The sequence below is a fragment of the Zonotrichia albicollis genome, chromosome 6, assembly GCF_047830755.1.
Source record: "Zonotrichia albicollis isolate bZonAlb1 chromosome 6, bZonAlb1.hap1, whole genome shotgun sequence".
NCBI classification, from domain to species: Eukaryota; Metazoa; Chordata; class Aves; order Passeriformes; family Passerellidae; genus Zonotrichia; species Zonotrichia albicollis.
Genome location: NC_133824.1, coordinates 39392569 through 39399751, shown reverse-complemented (window position 1 = coordinate 39399751; position 7183 = coordinate 39392569).

The following is a 7183-nucleotide window of genomic DNA, read 5'->3' as shown; positions in this document are numbered from 1 at the left end:
TCTCAGGCTACTAATTAGTTATGTTAATCTAGAATTACTTCAGTTTCCTATATATACTGGTCTTGTTAAACTTGAAGTCGCTATTGTCAGTTCTGTCATATGCAACAGAACCAGTGCTCTCTCTTTCCATTACAGTTTACACAAGAATGTTTCACACCATCAAAGTGGTTTCTTAGGGAGAGAAATTGTACAGAATCTTACACTGAATTTTTTAGTTATTTCTATGGCACATGCAGATAGCATGTTTATAGCTCAGAATGCTTAATCATTACAAAGACCCTTCTAATTATTAATGCCAAGGCTGAGTCTACTTTTTGAAGTTGTTCTTAGTAGTTCTTCTTTTACAGCCACAAAAGACGAGGTTATTTTAAGGGATATGAAGAGAATGAGAACAAGAAACAGCTTCATACATAGACCAGAGGCAGAATTAAAAAGTCATAGGTAATTCCTGCTTCCAGTCATAATATTGAGGACTGTGCTTTAAAACGTGGGCTCCTGAGTCAGGATTTGAGCTCTAAAGCAGACATTGCAACGAGCTTGAGTGCACAAGGTCTCAAAGGTAAAAAGCAATTGAGAAATTACCTTGCAAGAGAAAGTGAACTGGCCCCACTTGTCTATTTAAAATTCCTCAGAAATACAGAAATCAAACAGAGGAAGATTAATGAGTACTTCCCCCGCATTTGCAAGGAATAGCTGCCAGAAAAAGGAAGGCAGAAGTCCACTCTTCCAATATGCCTCGAGTGGCTGGGAGGCAGTAACCTAATGTCCCCATTTCCTTTTACTACCATTTGACAGGGTAGTTTGTCCCCTGGTTTCAGAATAGGGCTGCATGTAGTCATAAGAGCCCCTCTTTCCTTCTCTTCCTGATTCTTAAAAATCCACCTAGCCCAGTTATGCATTTGGATTGATCTATCATCCATCTATCTATAATCTATCAACATACATACACTAAGATTCATTTGGGCAACCCACTCAACTTGATCACCTAAATGCCTTTATGCATCATGGCCAATTTCTGAACACCAGATAATCTCCTCATTGTTTCTTAGAGGAGTAAGCTGCTCTGTCCCTTTCAAGGAGTAACTTACATACTATAGTGCCTCATATTGTTCATGAACAGAGAGGAACTGGTGGGTGGTGTGATTGTTTGAGCCTATCTTGGCCAAAACGACCATAAAATGAGGGAATTTGTGATTGCCAGAGAAGTAAGGAATGGGATCAGCAGAACTGCAACTTTGGATTTCTGGAGGGCAGACTTTGGCCTGTTGAGGTACTTAACAGTACCTTAGGACACTGAAGGGCAAAGGAGTGAGGAAAAGTGAACATTTTCAAAGAATAAAATTCTAAAGATAGAGGAGCAGGCTGTCCCCCTGTACCCAAAGATGAGCTGGGCTGGAACACAGGAAAAAAAAGAGGTGTATCAACTTCATAAGAAGGGGTGGGCAACTCAGGATGACTACAAGGATACTGTAAGCTTATATAGGAAAAAAATTAGATGGTCCAGTGCCCAACTAGAACTTAATTTGTTCTTGGAGTATCTAGCACTCTGAGCTGGAAGACAGGGAACAGAATGAAGACCCAATAATCCAAGTGGAAATGGTCAGTGACTCGCTACACCACTTAGACACACACAAATCTGTTGTACTGAGGGAGCTGGTAGGAGGGCCCTAATCCACTTTCAATCATTTGTCAGCTGTCCTGGCTAACTGGGGAGATCCCAGTTCACTGAAGGTTAGCAAATGTGATGCCCATCTACAAAAGGGGCCAGAAGAAGAATCCACAGATCTACAGGCCTGTCAGCCAAACCTTGGTGCCAGGGAAGGTCAGAGATTGTCCCCCTGTATTGGGCACTGCTGAGGTGGCAGCTCAGAACCTGTGTCCAATGCTGGGCTCCTCACTTCAAGAAAGTCATTGAGGTGTTGGAGCATGTCTGGAGAAGGACAACAGAGAACAAGGAGATAGGGTCTGGAGCACAAGTCCTGTGAGGAGCGGCTGAGGGAGCTGAGGCAGCTGAGGCTGTTTAACCTGGAGAAAAGGAGGCTCAGGGAGGACCTTACTGCTCTCTACAACTGCCTTAAAGGGGACTCTAATGAGGTTGGTCCCAAGTGATAGGAAGCAACTACTATCAAGTGATAGGACAAGAGAAACTGTCCTCAGGTTGTGTTAGGGAAGGTTCAGATTGGACGTCAGGAAAAATTTCTTCACTGGAAGAGTGACCAGGCATTGGAACAGGCTGCCCAGCAAAGTGGTGGAGTCACCATCCCTGGAGGTATGTAAAAGATGCGGATTTGTGGAGTGTAGGGACACAGTATAGTGGTGAACTTGACAGTGTTAGGATTATGTGTGAAATTGATAATTTCAAGTGTCTTTTCCAACCCAAATAATTCTGTGATTTTGTTCCTTCATGTCTTTGAGAAACAATCTGATTATGGTCAATATGGAGCTGCAGGGAATGTGACTTTTTCTTTTCTCCTTTCTATTGGCAGAGTGAGGGTTACAAATAAAGATTTTCTGCTAATGGAATGGCAACATCAAGAGCTTTAAACCCTGATCTTATGTTTTCTAATGCATGTTCATCTCTTACATTGACTGCTTCCTTATACTGTTTTTCACCCAGAGCATGTTTGGGTACTAAAACAGGCTCCCCAGGGAAGTGGTCACAGCACCCATCTGACAGAGTTCAAGAACAGTTTGGACAATGCTCTCAGGCCTGTGGTGTGACTGTTGGGATGTTCTGAGCAGGGCCAGGAGTTGAACTCGATGATCCTGATGGATCCCTTCCAACTCAGCATATTCTATGATTCTATGAACTTTGTAGTCCTCATAGGAAGTCATCAGAGCTACAAAATAATACTTTTTATTTTTCTCAAGATGCTACTTGTGTGGAGAACTGGCACTTCATTCTGCCACTATTTTCCTAGATTCATTTCTAACCTTGTTTTTCATGGAAGCAAAATTGTTTTTCAAGAAGCAAATACAATTCAGAGAGGCAGACTTCTGTTTTCAGTGGACAACTTTTCACGGTTATCCATAATTCCAAAGGCATTGAGACCATCATTCAAGCTGCTCAGAAATTTTTAATACCCCAGTGTCATGGAACACACAGTTGTCAAGACAGGTTGATAAACACACATATGCTATGCCATGGAAAAATCACTTCCTGCGTGCAGCCAGTAACGTTCCTCACAGTACCACAAAGCATTTTGTAAACACAAGCTAATTGCATTGCCCAGGGATGGTTATCTCACCTGTAAATTCACAAACAAGAAAACTGAGATGCAGAGGTTTAAGTAGCTTGGTTAGCAAGAAATTTGTGGTTAAAGACATTGGCTCTGAAAATCTTTACCAGGTAAAGATTTATGCTCTAATTACCATGCTCTAAGTAGTGGGCTGTGCTTCTGCAGGGATTGCCCCTTGAAGCACTGTTCCTTTACAACCGCTCTCCTGACTATCTACTGCAGACCATTTGTCTCCTGTCCAAATTTTGGTTATTTTCATTGACTGTGGCAGCGTCAGCTGAGGCAACTCATCTCTTGGTTCTGCATGTGCAAGCAGGAAGGTCTCTTTTAGGGACCTGTCACATGTGACTTTGCTAGCTGCATGTGTACCACCACAGATAGGAGCACTTCTGTCCAGGAAATTTTGTGGTGAGCCCCTTAACAAGCTGCCACTGCATGGGAGCTTAAGTTAGAAGTCAAAACACTCCAAGGCCTGAACTGCATCCTACAGATGAGCCATTTCCAAATGCTTTCGTATAGCACAGGGTAGGAGCAGTTCAGTGTGGTGTGCAGCAAGGTCATGGCTATCTTATCTCAGTATCTTCAGCTCAAATGTCTCAGTGCAGCGTATGTCAGGTCATTCTGAAAATTTGGGCTCATGTCTAAATATAGATCAGCCTGCATCTGCTTCCCCTTCAAATCTTTCCCAAAGTACAGACATCGGGACTTTTTCAAAGAAAATTTGGAAGGCAATTTTGTATGCAGCTCCAAATGTTTCTCAAAATCTTCCCCACAAACCCTTAGCAGTACAGACCTTTGTGCTTCTGCCACTCCACATTCACTGAAGTGAAATTACCCAACTGTAAGACAGAAGCAAGGGCAGGAAATGACCCCATGAGAGGCCCTTCTGGATAGCAATGGTGAGAATGAAGCTGTTAATCATTATACTGCATGGTGATGAGACTCTGCTGCCAGGCTAATAAATACTCTGATCCGGCATGGTATGGATGCACATCCAGATGTGTTCTTGTCTGCAGAGGCAGCAGAGGGATTTCAAGGTCTGCAGTGGGTCTGCTGGAGACTGAGGAATTGTTAACAATGTTAGCAATTTGAATAGTTAAATTGATGAGGGGCTTGGGGAAAATGTCAGTAAATTAGAAATCGTTAGAGACATTTGAGCAGCATTAAGGCTGAGAATTTTGTTGAAGGACATGTTTATTATAGAAATGATTGAACCCTATTAGAAATGAAAAGACATTTTGTAATATCACTTGACTGAAAGAACAAGGGCACAGAAATGTCTGTAAGTACACACACATATTCAATCACAATGGCAAGCTGTTAAAAAAGCAAAGTTTCACGCAAACAAAATGAGAGGAAGAATTTGAACAGAGTGGGCAGTTGAAACAGAAGCATTTAACTGCTTCCCAGTTTCTTGGGTCAAGTATGGAATATGATAAAAGGGAAAGCAGAACAACATAATTTTCTGTTTGATTCTCTCTTCTGCTGTTCTGTGAATGGAAGTGGAGAAGCACTGAACAGATGAATAGGGAAGATGGGGTCTGAAGAGAGAAGAGAAAAAAAGCTTCTCAAGGCTCTCCACTTTTGTGCGTGAAAAGTTTTAAATACTGTAAAACTAATTATTTTAGGAGAAATGCATTGCTGTATTGTCTAAATGTGCAGACAAAATATTTTTATAGTAATCAGCAGAAATCATCCATCTCTATAATGTTTTGTAACCTCTTGATTGGCACAAAGTTAATTTGGTGCTTATCAGTCCAAAGCAAGGGGAGCATGAAATTAAGTTGAAGCCAAATTTTTATTTCCTTCCTTTGACAACTTCCTTTTGATATAAACAATCATTCTATTGAATAAGGACTGAGTTTAAAATACATTATAACTTTCTGATTTCTGCTGTTATAGAGTATTTTCATGTTATTCTACATGGCATTTTTCTTTGCTACCTTTTATTTATCCTCTCTCCAAACCTCCTGAATACTTCCTTAAATACAGCAGGTCCAGTTTAGCTGTGGTGTAACTCTCTGGCTTTCCAACTTCCTTTCAAATACAAAATTAGAATTTTGGACTTATTTTCTAATAATACAAATAGATTAAATGATGTTGAATGTATATGTTTCTTCTCCAGTTTTATGACAAAGAACAGTGGTCCAATGAGCACCTTCTTTCAGTTTTGAAGGCTGAACTTTTCCTCCTCACATTGTAATATTTCCCCACTATTGTCTGCGGGAGTTTGTCTTTCTCTCCTGCACCAATACACAGCCTCCCAGGCAGGGAGGCTGCACTTCTGAACCTGCCACCTGGAGTCCTCAAGAAGCCAGGGAGGATGGAAATCCATCAGCAGAGTTTTCCAGTAATTATCACTCTCCTTAGTCTCTCTTTTGTTTTGTGCAGCTGGTGGAGTGCTGCTGCATTGAAGGGCAGCTATGATGAATGAACTCTGGATGGCTTAAAAGCTGGACCATAATCTGATGTCTCCTAACAAGGCTTCCCTTCTCTAGAAATTCATGGCACATTTACGAGTCTCCTTCCTTCTTCCCCCGTCCTTTTTGCTTCTTAGAGAATCGTGGTTTAAAGAGATATTTCAGAGGTATTGTTCAGAGATATTTCACTAAAAGTGAGTCACTCCATATGCAGAGCTGCAGCATGTCAAAAAGGACTTTGCACACTGAAAATGATGCTAACAAGCCCAGCTTTACAAAGCAAAATATATCATAAACTTTATTGCTTCTGTTGCCTTTTCTCTCTGTTTTTCCTACAACATTAGTGGATGCTTCCATTCAAGAGACATTTAAAAAGGGTATTTTTTGAGGCCACTTGGAATTGCCATTCTTGATACACTTGATATCCCTACTGAAATCTAATTTGCAGTATGGAGCTTTGTAATTTCATGCTAGAACAGCAGAAAATGGAAGAATAACTCATCCAGAAGGAGAGGATTATGTAACAGTAGTGAAGGAGAATGAGCAGAGACAGGGAAGATCCTCTGGAAAGTTGCTGGTTCTGCAGTGCCATCCACCTGCTAATTGGTTTCAAACGATGGGGAGACACACTGCCAAAAAGCAGAAGAAAAGAGAGGGGGAAAAAAAAGCTTTGTATTAATACAGCTCAACTACATTCATTCTGACAAACAGGTATATATTGCAACTGAATAAAATCCTCCTCTACCACCCAGGCTCCACTTAATGAATGTCTGCCTTTGCTTCTATGGACAAGGTATGTACTCCAGACATTGAGAAAGGGGAGTGAGACATTTGGTGTGCGATGAGCTCAGCCTGTTACAAGTCACACCAAACTGAAGCGGGAATTTGAGTGCTGGGAGAGTCACAACACCTCACAGTGAGGATTTGGTGTGGGACTGTGATGGTCTAATGGAAGCTGTGGACTCTGCCCCAGAAAGGACACCGATTAGCAAAGCAAAAGAATTGCTGACAGACACACTGAAGAAACTTTGAAGATTGATAAGCTGGACTTGAAAACCTCATTAATTGTTCCAACACAGGGATGCTCTAAAGGTGCCACAGAGTTCCACTGGAAAATAGGATAGACAGCCCTATGCAGCCTGCTCTGCTTGTCTTGGTATTGTAGCATGTGATGGTGGGACTAGTGTGAGAATAGCAATGACAGTGCTGTATACAGATATTATACATTAGGGTTACATTACTTCATTAGACATTACCTGAGAGTTAATCAGTGCACAAAAATATATCACTTTTAAAAGAGGGAAGTATTTATCACAGACTGGTGAAAGGCATCATGATAGAATTCTAGGCTGCTTCTTACCTTGAGAAAACCCACAGCAGAGCCATGGAAAAAATGGCTGCCAACCTAGGGTACACAACCACAGGCTCAGGCTGGAGAAAAACCAAGGACAAGAATTTCCACGGATAACAGCAGGAGATGAATGGGAGAACCAAGGAGACAGCACTAGAGGAGCTCTGCTGCAA